The sequence below is a fragment of the Manis javanica genome, chromosome 1 (genome assembly GCF_040802235.1).
Source record: "Manis javanica isolate MJ-LG chromosome 1, MJ_LKY, whole genome shotgun sequence".
Classification (NCBI taxonomy): domain Eukaryota; kingdom Metazoa; phylum Chordata; class Mammalia; order Pholidota; family Manidae; genus Manis; species Manis javanica.
Window position 1 is genome coordinate 90,482,000 of NC_133156.1, and position 12,481 is coordinate 90,494,480.

Genomic DNA, 12,481 nt, shown 5'->3' on the forward strand with positions numbered 1-12,481 from the left:
ATATGTATATACCCATGAATCTTCTATAATCGTAATAGTGAACATTTCCCAAAAGTTTCCTTGTACACCTGGATAATCCCTCCTTCCTCAACCATTGCTGTCACTATAGTTTTCATATTTTAGAATTTCATATAAATGGGATTATACAGTAGATATGCTTTTCTCGTCTGCCTTCATTCACTAAGCACAATTATTCTGAGACTCACTCATGGTTTTGCACGTAGCAACAGTTCATTCCTTTTCATAGCTGAGTAGTATTCCCTTGCATAGATATATCACAGTTTTTTATTCATTCGCCTGGTGTTGGACATTTATGTTCTTTCTAGTTTTTGACTATTACAAATAAAGCTTCTATGAGCATTCACGTGTAAGTCTTTGTATGAACATTAGAATATACAGGTTGTTTACCAGATATATGCTTGGCAGGATTTTCTCCCAATCTGTGGCTTATCTTTTCATTCCCTTTAGAGTATCTTAAAGAGCAGAAGTTTTGCATTTTTACGAACTCCAACTAATCAATTTGTTCTTTTATGGATATGGGTTTTATTGTATCTATAAAATCTTTGCCAAAGCCAAGGATACAAAGATTTTTATCCCTGTTTTTTCCTAGAAGTTTTGTTTCTCAGTTTTACATTTAAGTCTATGTCCCTTTTATGAGATGGGATTAAAGTGTTTTTTTTGTTTTGTTTTTGCATATAGATATCCAATTGTTCCAGCAATTTTTAAATGACTATCCTTTCTTCACACTGCATTACCTTTGTACCTTTTTTAAAATTAGTAATCTATATATGGGTGGATTTATTTGTAAACATTCTGTTATGTCCCATTGTTCTATTTGTCTACCTTTATGCCAGTATCCCACTATTATGATTACTGGAGTTTCTAATAAATCTTCAAATTAGGTAATGTTAGCTTTCCAAATTTCTTGTCCTTTTTCAAAGGTTTCTGGGTTTTTTGTTTGTTTCTGGCTATTTTAGGCTTTTACATTTCTATATACCTCTTAAACCTTGTCCATTTCTATAAAATAACCTAATGGAATTTTTATTGGGATCGCATTGCATGTATACATCCACTTTGAGAGAATTTACATCATAATATTATTTAATCTTCCAAACCATTAACAAGGTATCTCTCTCCATTTATATTTTCTACATAGATAATCAAGTAATCCGCAAATGAAGACTGCTTTACTTCTTTTCTAATCTGGATGCCTTGTATTTATTTTTCTTGCCTGTTAATGGAAAGAACTACCACTACAATATTTAACAGAAGAGGTAAAGTGAACATCCTTATCTTGTTCTTGAACTCAGGCAGAAAGCTGTCAGTCTCACCATTAAGTATGATGTTAAAGCTATTAGTTACAGCTTTTCCTAGATGCCTGTTAACAAGCTGAGAAAGTTCTTTCAATCCAAGTTTACTGAGTGTTTTTAACATGAAAGTGACTGAGTGTTGAATTTTATCAAATGTTTTTATGCATCAATTAAGATGATCAGTATGGTTTTTCTATTTTAGTTTGCAATATGGTAAATTACACTAATCAATTTCCTAATGTTAAACCAACTTGGAATTCCAGGAATGAGCTCTAATCACTTGATAATGACACAGTACCCATATAACATACTGTTGGATTTGTTTGCCAAGATTTTCAACTGTCCTAAGTTTTTTCCATTTTATGTTCATCACAGAGACTATTCCAAACCCGAAGACACCTATCAAGGCCTTTAACATTGCAATTTACTCAATCTCAGCATAAAACTGTTTCCTTCATCAGAGAGGAAAACGGAAGTCATAGAAATAAACCTCCTCAACTTTCTGCTCCCTTGCTCCTTACAATAACTTTCCAAGTTTATATATATAGGAAAAACCTTCCTTGCTGCTTATCTATAAGGAGGTAATACCTCTCCTTTCAAAACTAACACTTGCATAAAAATCTTTAGCCCATCATTCTAGCTCCTCTGGGGCACACTACTTCAGCAGTTACTTATCCTCTCCCCTAACCTGTCTTCACCTCTTCCACGAGGTTTCTTCCCTTCAATGTATAAACATATTCAAATTGTTTTCATCTTCAAATAGCCCTCCTTTATCCTTGTCTCCCCTGCTACACTTCAACATCCTCTATCTCCCTCCTTTGCATCAAAAACAACAGTTTTGAAGGAGTGTTCCTGATTTCCCCCTCCTTCTTCTCTTCACTTCTCAACTCACTTTAACTTTGCTTTTCCTCACATACTCCTCCAGAGGTACTTCAAAGTTATCGCCAAATCTATGAATTTTCGAACTGAATTTCTCAAATCTCTTTACTTTTTTTTATGGCATTTGACACTGAAGATCCTTCTTAAACACTCTTGACCTTGGCTTTCTTAATATTCTTCACTTCTATTTCTGTCACTTCCTGATCAAGCCTGCTTCTCAGTCTCTTATTTCAAGATCCACCTCCTCTATGTTATATTGTAAAACTGTTTTTATAGGAATGCTCCCTAGGTAATTCTTACTATCTTCTAGTTTGTGAGAACCACTGACCACAGGATGAAGTCCAAATAAGATAATGGCATATACATCTCTTCATAATACAAACTGGCGGAACATGTCTTGCTATCTCAATGCCTTTACTTATGTTCTCCCTAGAATGCCCAACACCGTCTTCTTTTCTACCTGACAAACATGTACTTCAGCTTTTAAGATGAGTCACTAAGTGTGCCCCACACTCAAACAGAAAACAATTAAGCTCCACCTCCTCCTAGAAGGAGTATAATCCACATTTATTATTTGGAAGTCTTCCATAGGGAAGATTTGTCCCTTCAGCATATTTATTAATTATTTGTTGATATCAGTATAGACCCAAGTGTATTTTATTCTCTAGGTTAAAATTAAATACTATCATTATTTTGTTGCTCAAATTATTCCAACTTTAGCTTTTTAGAATTTAGAATCTGTTCGCATAGAAACTTGATCTCCACTCATCTTGTATTTTCCCTGTTTCAGCTCTAGAACAAGCCATTTCTCCAAAGTGTAAAAAAGCAGATTTTAATAGTTTGTGAATAATGTTTCCCATAACAGTCAGATTTAAATCAAATGGTTCTATCCTTTATAGTAATTCTATCAGTAATATATGACATCAAGGTTGTTATTTACTGACCATAAAACATAAGAAAAATCACCAAAACAAACCAATGATAAAAAAATGACATAATATAAAACTACTTTCATTAGTGCTTCATCCCTCCAGACTCACTAGGTAAATAATCATCTTTTTTATAATTAATTTTTTTTTTTTACTGTTTTGAAGTAGATACTTCTAAAACACATTTCTACTTCCCTGTCTCTTTGGTAGAGAATGAAGACTATAACTTAATATTATATTTTTCTTGTTAAGATTTTTACTTCATTATCAGAGTACTAAGAAACTAGAATACCAAAATGATTGATATATATGTAATATTTACTGGAGGTAAGAGTCCAGGTAGTTAATAAGTGCTGGTATGTAGAGTCTTGGCAAACAAATCCAACAGTTTGTTACAGGGATACTGTCTCATTATCAAGTGACTAGAGCTCATTCCAGAAATTCAAAGTTAGTTTAACATTAGGAAATTGATTAGTGTAATTCACCATATTGCAAACTAAAACAGAAAAACCCTACTGATCACCTTAATTGATGGATAACATGAAGATCAAGTTCATTTGGGATGCTAAAGGGAAGAACCAGATAAAGCTGAAGAGCTCTTAAAGTGCCAGAGACCCCCAGGTGGAAGGCTGTACCCAAGCCAGAATCATAAAAAGTCCAGGAAAAAAACCTCCATAGGGGGTGCAGAAGGACTTGTATTGGCATCCAGAGCCAAAAGTGGTGGGTCTTATATACAGAAAGAGACTAGGAAACAGACTGCTAAATAAGGGCTTAATATACAGGATAATGTGTATAGGCTTTACAATAGCTATTTCAGTTACTTAGGAGGAATCTTTCCACTTAGTTCCAAACTCACAGATATATTCTAGAAGCTGAAACTACCTAATAATCACCTCTGCTTAAGAAATTAAAAGATCCAGAACTTTAAAAATTAAGCAGTCCTACTATAAAGAAAATAAGTAAAATTCATTTCATTATACACTTACCATGCTAATATAAATGATTATTTTAGAACACTTCAGATTTCTTTGAGATACAAACTCTACATACCAGCACTTATTAACTATCTAGACTCTTACCTCCAAGAGTGCACAAATCTTCCTCTATCTGGTCTGTCCAAATTGTTACAAATGTAAAATCAGTCGAACACAAATTTTAAAAAGGTTGCTTGGTTTTCAACTATATAAGCAGTCCCTGAAAATATAGTTCTTTACATCAAAATGATATAAAAAAGTGACTCTAACTCCCCTGTGAAAACATTTTGCAATATGAAGTCGCATTCCTTGCCCAAAGCCTAAAATGTATTAAGGATTTAAAAGCAAAAAACTGAGCTAGTCACAGTGCTTAAAAAGCATATTAAATATAAAATTACCCATATACCAAATGGTGGAAAACTCTGTAAAGTGTAAATTAACAATCTTGTGCAATACAGTCATCACATGAAGATCAAGTTCATTTGAGATGCTTAAGGGAAGAGCCACATAAGGCTGAAGAGCTCTGAAAGTGCCAGAGACCCCCCCAGGTGGGAAGGCTGTACCCAAGCGAGAATCACAAAAGGTCCAGGAAAAAAACCTCCATAGGGGGTGCAGAAGGACTTGTATTGGCATCCAGAGCCAAAAGTGGTAGGTCGTACATACAGGAAGAGACTAGGAAACAGATTGTTTAAATAACCCAGCTTGCACAAAGCCTTTTTAAGCCAAAGAAAGAGTAGAAGTATAGTTAGAAAAACACTCAATTGATTTAAGCAGCTTTAAATGTAATCTGCCTCTGTTCACAAGTATTTATGGTATTGTGAATATTTCTTTATAATAAATCCACCTATGCAATCTATTTCTTATCTGAATAAATAAATAATAAGCGTTTCCTACTACTTGCCATCTTGGCTCTTCTAGGTCAGTCTATTGGAAAACTGAATCTCAAGTAAGGCAGTTGTTTTTGCTTTAATGTCTTCAAATATATACTGTGAAGATAAAGCACATCTTTTAATAAACAGTTCTTCCCTAATTGTCATAATAAATTTTAGAAAATAGACATGTATGATCTTACAAGGTTTATTTCACATTACATATCAGTATCAGAGATATCAATTACAACTACAGTTTGGGGAAGGAGGGAAGACCAGGTATTTCATTATTTCAAAAGAGCTAGCAGAAGTCTTCAATTAACCATGATTCGGGGGTACAACTTAAGTAAAATACTAAACGTTTTACCTTTGGTAATTCAGAGTGTAGTTAAGACCATGTAACTCTAAAGACAAACGAGTTTGAATCCAGACTCTCCCATTTAAAGTTGTGTAATTTCAGTCAAAAATATGAGCCTAAATGTGAGATTTTCTATTAGTAAAATGGGAAAAATAGAGGAATATACTTTTATGTGGATGAAGTAGTAACATGTAAAGTGTTTAGCAGGGGATGTAAAGACATATAGTAGCCAATCAATAAATGTAACTTGTTACATTATACTAGTACAGTACTGGACTAAAACTGTTTTGTTCACAGAATTAATATTCTGCTTACAGAAGTGATATCTGGCTTCCATTAAGATCTTGATATTTTCTGAGACATGGGTGATAACTTCTTTCTACCAGCAGAACCAAGTAATACATGAAATTCTTGATGGTATAAAGGCATTAAAATAAAAAGGAACCTATGAAGTACAGCTGCTGTCCTTGTCTTGGTTACTTTGGGATGCAAGACTAAATCAGCCCCAATTTCCCTCTAATTATTTTGTTCTGAAACCAATTCTTTATACAAGAACAGGTGTTTTATAGATAGGCTTTAAAATGCAGCACCATGAAATCCACTCAAATTGTGCATAATATTTTGCATATATATTTTTTTCTTAGGAGGAGTACTCAAAACATTTTAGATTCATAATGGAATCTGGGACATGAAAACTGTTAAGTACCACTCGCTAGACTAGCCTAAACGAAAAGGCATAGGACTGGGATGAAAGAGTCTGTTTATTTGCCCAATACAGAGAAGCATTATGAAAAGTACACATGTAATGAATTTTAAACTTGGACAATTTTAAACCTAGACAGGCTTCAAGCTCTACACTTCACTATGTTTTATAAGAGCTAACATTTGCTGAACATTATGTGACAGTGACCACAGCAAACACATGCATTACCCATTTAATACTTAGAACATTCCACATGGGATAGGCACTAACATTGACTCCATTTTACTGATGAATAAATGGATTTAGAGAGAGTAAATAATCCAATAGAGAGCTGATAACAAATGCTGAGACTGGTCTGTGTATCTGTAAAGTTAATGTTTTTAACCATGTAATAAAATGCTCTAAGATATTAGTTCAATTCCCTTTGTCAACAAAGCTAATTATCGATAAAAGGATACCACTATCTAAATTAAATTAACCTCAAGTGCTTAATAGTGTTTTTTATATAAAGGGAGAATAAATTTTCTTTTTATTTATAATAATTTAGGTTCTTTAAAATACTCCCTATTAAAAAGAAGGCAGATACAACAGGCAAAATAATATTTTGAAACTAATATGAAAACAAGGACTGCAACTTTTACTTAGTCAAAGATTTTCTTGAGTGACTAAACTCTTAATAATTAAACTGCCATTCATAATTAGAACTGAAGTCAGACTGGCCAACCATTTTCAAATTACCTTTGAACAACAAAATTAACTAAAAGGAAAAGAAGTAAGATATTAGGTCACAATTAAACTACTTCCAGCATACCGAGCAAGGCCATGCTTTTATGAAACAGGTAACCTGTGAACATTTTTTTTCTACAAATATGCCAAGACACATCTCTCAATAGAATATGCTGAACAGTAAACATAGGTTGAGCTTTGATGCATTATGAATATATTCCACCAGAAAGCTGTTTCTCATGCCTTTGTCTTTTGTCACAAAGAACAGTTTAATATTAATACTCTCACTTTATAGTCCTATCATTCTTACTAATTATCCACTTTGAAACACCCTTTTTCCCCTAAACTCTTCCCTTAAGTGTTCACATATACTTAAATTATAAGTCAACTATCTTAACTTCATATTGTAGATCAAGTCATTAAGTATGTATTGCTTCTTACTTACAGTAAAATGCTAGAGGAAAAAATAATACATCTCATGGAATATTACCCATAACAAATTAACTAAAAACTTTATCACCAATATCAATTCACCTTGAATTTCTTACTATAAGGGTTATGATCCTCTATATTCTACTGGCTTAAGTCATCTTCCTGTGCATCTTAGATTGGGACTTGAAGAAAAAAAATACACAGAAGTCTTTCCTTGCATCATCTTCTTGCCATATGCAATATATATTCAGTTGCTTCTTGTTTGCTAACTGTTTCAAAAACTAAACTCAGACCTTGTTCTCATTTGGCTAGTAGTTGATGAGCACACTAATGGATAAGGGAATAATCTTAAAATCATTTATATTTATTGCCATAATAGTATACATACATATGCATACTGACAAATATATTTACTTATTTTATTCTAACTTACATGTTGATGGACACATTACTTACATTTACTTATATATACATAGGTAAATATACATATGTATCTTACTGCTCTGTTCTACACCTTAACTACTTCTACCTACACTATATATGTTTTTTACATACCTACTCTTGCTATTCTAGGCACAATACTACTCCGTTAATGTGTATTTCTTTTTAGCATCAGGTGTGTGCAAAATAACTAAGAGAACACACAAAGAATTGAGAACTAACTCATCAAAAGATAGTACTAAAATATTTGTCTCATGCAATTTACATTATTTCTGTATTTACTGCAAACCTTAAATATTTTACCACTGCGATGGATTTTAAAATTCAGAAGCTAACACCTCCTTCTGCATCTCAGCTAGTCTTTAAGGAGGGGGATATTTGACAATACTGATTTACTCTGAAGTGCAAATTATGCCAGGTAGCACAATAAAATATCTTCACAAATGGTTTGCCTTTAAAAGAATAGTTTCTTTCTTTCCTGCAACCCAGCCCACAAGTGGTAGAGGAACAGAGTGGAGAGGGAATGAATACTCAGGAGTTCATCACATCTCAGGAGATCTGCTCTGGAAATACAAGTCCACACTGCATTGGGCTTTGGTCATTAATGGGGCTGGACACAGGGAGACTTGAAACACTCTTTGGGGCCAAGAGTCTTTTCACTTGTAGAGAACAGACAAATGAGACCCAACACAGATGGCAGTTTGAAAGATTTACCAGCAACAGGGAGTGTGCCAGAAGAGATGGGGTCAGAGGGCACTCTCTCTGGAGAAGAAAGGATAGGCGAACAATGCTTCCCCAACCCTCCCTCAGCCCAGCTGCTGAGGGCTTGCAGGAGCTGGCTCTGAACCTCTCCATCACCCTCACCAGCAGCTCAGCCCTGCAGTGGCACTACCCTGTATACCTTCCCTGACCAGTACACAGCCCAGCAGCAGTCCCACTTTGCTGAGTGACAGGCAGAAGGCAGACTACACTTTCCTGGCTCTCCTGGCCCTTCCACAGTTCAACTGGCCAGATGATAGTGGGAACCAGCTCTAAACTCTCCACCTGCCCCTTTGGTTCAGCCCCAGTGCCCCACAGCATGCCTATACTACCCAATACACTTGTCCTAAAAGCAGTCAGCCATTGCTGACAGCAGACAGAGGAGGCCCCACCCACAATGAATCCCAGCAGAAACCCTCACATCAAAGGGCACACAGAGGTGAGCAGTGGGTACCAGCCATTGCTAGTAGACAGGCAGAAAGGGAGGCAACACCCAGAGCCAACTAACAGCAAGTCAGCTGCAAAAGAGAACCAGGCACTGGTAAGCAAAGAGTCTTGAGCTTCTGGGCACCACAGTATGCCCACTTCATAAAGCCATTACTTTCAAGACCAGGAGGCACAGTTGGTCTATCTAATACAAAGGGGAAACACTGAAACCCAGAGAAAATGAGGAAGTAGAGGATTATGTTCCAAAAGAACAAGATAGAACACCAGAAAAGGGGCTAACTGAAACAGAGATAGGAAATTCTCTTAATGAAGAATTCAAAGAAATGGTCATAAAGATGCTCACTGAACTGGGGAAAAGAATTGATGATCTCAGTGAACTTCAACAAAGAAATAGAAATAATAAAAAAGAGCCATTCAGAGCTGAAGAATATGATAACTGAAATGAAAACTACAATTGATGGAATGAATAGCAGACTTCTGGAAGTGAAGGAGCAAATTAGTGTAATGGAAGATGCAGAACTACAGAGCAACAGAGGAACACAGAAAAAAGAATTTCTAAAAATGAGGTGGTGCTAATAGAGCTGTGTGACAACTCCAAATGTAACAATATTCGCATAACATAGGTCTCAGAATGAGAAGAGAGAAACAAGGAGCAAAAAGTCTATTTGAAGCAATAGAGATGAAATCTCCCTCATTCTGGGCAAGGAAATAGACATACAGGTCCTGGAAGCACAGACAGCCCCTAACAAAATGAACCCTGGGAAGACAACACCAAGACATAGTAATTAAAATGGCAAAGTTTAAAGATAAAAAGATAATTTTATAAGCAACAAAAGAGAGGCTAACAGCTGTAAGGGAAACTGCATAAGGCTAACAACAGATTTTTCAGCAGCAACTTTCAGGACAGAAGGAAGTAGGATGAAATATTCAAAGTACTGAAAAGGAAGAACCTACAACTAAGAATTCTCTACCCGGCAGGGTTATTTTTCAGAATTGAATGAAAGATTAAAAGTTTCCCAGATAAATGAAAGTTAAAATAATTTATCACCACTAAACCAAGCTCACTTGATATGTTCTAAAGGGAATTCTTCAGACAGAAATGTTCTTAAGCCTAAACATTCTTAATCAGTGAAAATAAGACTACAGTAAAAGTAATAAACCAATTACTAACAAAGCAAGCACGAACTTAAAAACAAGAGTAGTAAAGTCAAACTACACACAAAATTACTCAAGGGTCACACCAAGGAGATAGATTATGACATCTTACACATAGTGTGGAGAGGGAACAATAATAAAAAAAGAGTACTTTTAGAATGTGTTCAAAATCAAGCAACCATTAACTTAACATAGACTTACATATTTAGGAAACTACTATCAACCTTATAATAATTACAACCACGAAGTCTATAATAGATATACAAAAAAATAAAAAGGAAACCAAGAATAACACTAAATAAACCCCATCAAATCATGAGAAGACGAAATGAACAGAGAGGAACTACAAAAACAATCAGAACACAATTAATAAAATGGACATAACACATGCCTATCAATAATTAATCAATAATTACCTTAAAAGTAACTGGAGTAAATACATCAATCAAAAAACACAGGGTGGCAGAATGGATAGAGAAATGAGATCCATCTATATGCTGAAAGAGACTCATTTCAGACCTAGAGACAGACATAGACTGAAAGTGAAGGGATGGAAAAAGATATTTCATGCAAATATAAGGGAGAATAAAGCAGGAGTAGCAGTACTTATGTCAGACAAAATAGACTTCAAGACAAAGAAAGTAACAAGAGACAAAAAAGGATATCATATAATGATATAGGGATCAGTCCAACAAGGGGACATAACAATTGTAAACATCTATGCACCCAATATGGGAGCACCTAAATACATAAAGCAAATACAAACATCCCTAAAGGGAGAAATTGACAGCAAAACAGTTATTTTAACACTTCACTTACATCAATGACTAGATCATTCAGACAGAAAATATGGAAACAGAGGTGCTGAATGACACAGACCTGATGGACTTAACACATATGTACAGATCATTCTACAAAAATGTAGTATAGGATACACATTTTTCTCAAGTGCACATGGAACATTCTCTAGAATAGATTAGGACACAAAAAGAGCTTCAATAAAGTCAAAAAGAATGAAATTCTATCAAGCATCTTTTCAGACCCCAATAGAAATGAAACTAGAAACCAATTACATGAAGAAAACCAAAAATAACACAAATATGTGGAGGATAAACAACATGCTTCTAAATAATCAATGGATTAAGAAACAGATCAATGAGAAAATCAACCAACACACAGTGACAAATGAAAACAGAAACATAACAGCTCAAAATATGTGGGATGCAGCAAATGTGGTTCTGAAAGGAAAGTTCATAGAACTACAGACCTAACTCAAAAAATAATACTAAATAAACAATCTACCCCTATACCTACAGGAACTAGAAAAAGAGGAGCAAAGCCTAAAATTAGAAAGAGGGATATAATAAAGATAAGAGCAGAAATATATAAAATAGAATAAAACCATAGAAAAAAAATCAGTGAAACCAAAAGCTGGTTCTTCAAGATAGACAAACTCCTAATGAGACTTATAAAGACAAAAGAGGGAGGAAACAAAAAAACAAAAAAGAAGTTACAACTGACATGACAGAAATACAAAGAATTATAAGAGAATTCCATGAAAAATTATATGCCAATAAATTGGACAACCTAGAAAAAATGGAAAACTTCCTAGAAAAATAAAACCTTCCAAGATTGACTCAGGAAGAAACAGAAAATTGTAACACACCAATTACCAGCAATGAAATCAAACTGGTAATTAAAAAACTCCCAAAAAACAAAGGACCAATCCAGATGGCTTCACAGCCAAATTCTACCAAACATTTAAAGAAAGACAATACCCATCCTTCTTAAACTATTACTCTGTGAGCCCAGCATCACTCTAATACCAAAACCAAAGAAAGAAACCACAAAAAAAGAAAATTAAAGACCAATATCCCTGATGAACACAGATGCAAAAATCCTCAACAAAATATTAGCAAACCAAATTTAAAAATACATCAAAAAGATCATCCATCAAGACCAAGTGGAATTAATTCCATGGATGCAAGGATGGTACAATATCCACAAATCAATCAACGTGATACATCACATTAACAACAAGGATAAAAACCACATGATCATCTCAAATGGTCTGAGAAAGCCTTGATAAAATTGAACATCCATTCATGATAAAAAATTATCTCTTAACAAAATTGGTATAGAGGGAACATACCTCAACATAATAAAGGACATATATGACAAACCCACAGGCAACATCACATTTAATGGCAAGAAGATGACAGCCTTTCCTCTAAGATCAGGAACAAGATAAGGATGCCCACTCTTACCACTTTTATTCAACATAGTACTGGAAGTCGTAGCCACAACAATCAGACAAGAGAGATAAAAGGCACCCACAAATTGGTAAGGAGGAAGTAAAACTGTCACTGTTTGTAGATGACATGATGCTATAGATAGAAAACTCTAAAGACTCCACCAAAAAACTATTAGAACGACTGCATTCAGCAACATTTCAGGATACAAAATCAATGTACAGAAATCCATTGCATTCCTATATAC

The 12,481-nt window shown here is 34.6% G+C and overlaps 1 protein-coding gene across 4 annotated transcripts in view; it reads right to left on the reverse strand.

Annotated features, from left to right (window-relative positions):
* The window catches only part of SCAMP1 (secretory carrier membrane protein 1), a 171,033-nt gene that overhangs the window by 13,529 nt on the left and 145,023 nt on the right, over window positions 1-12,481 (reverse strand). The window lies entirely within an intron of this gene.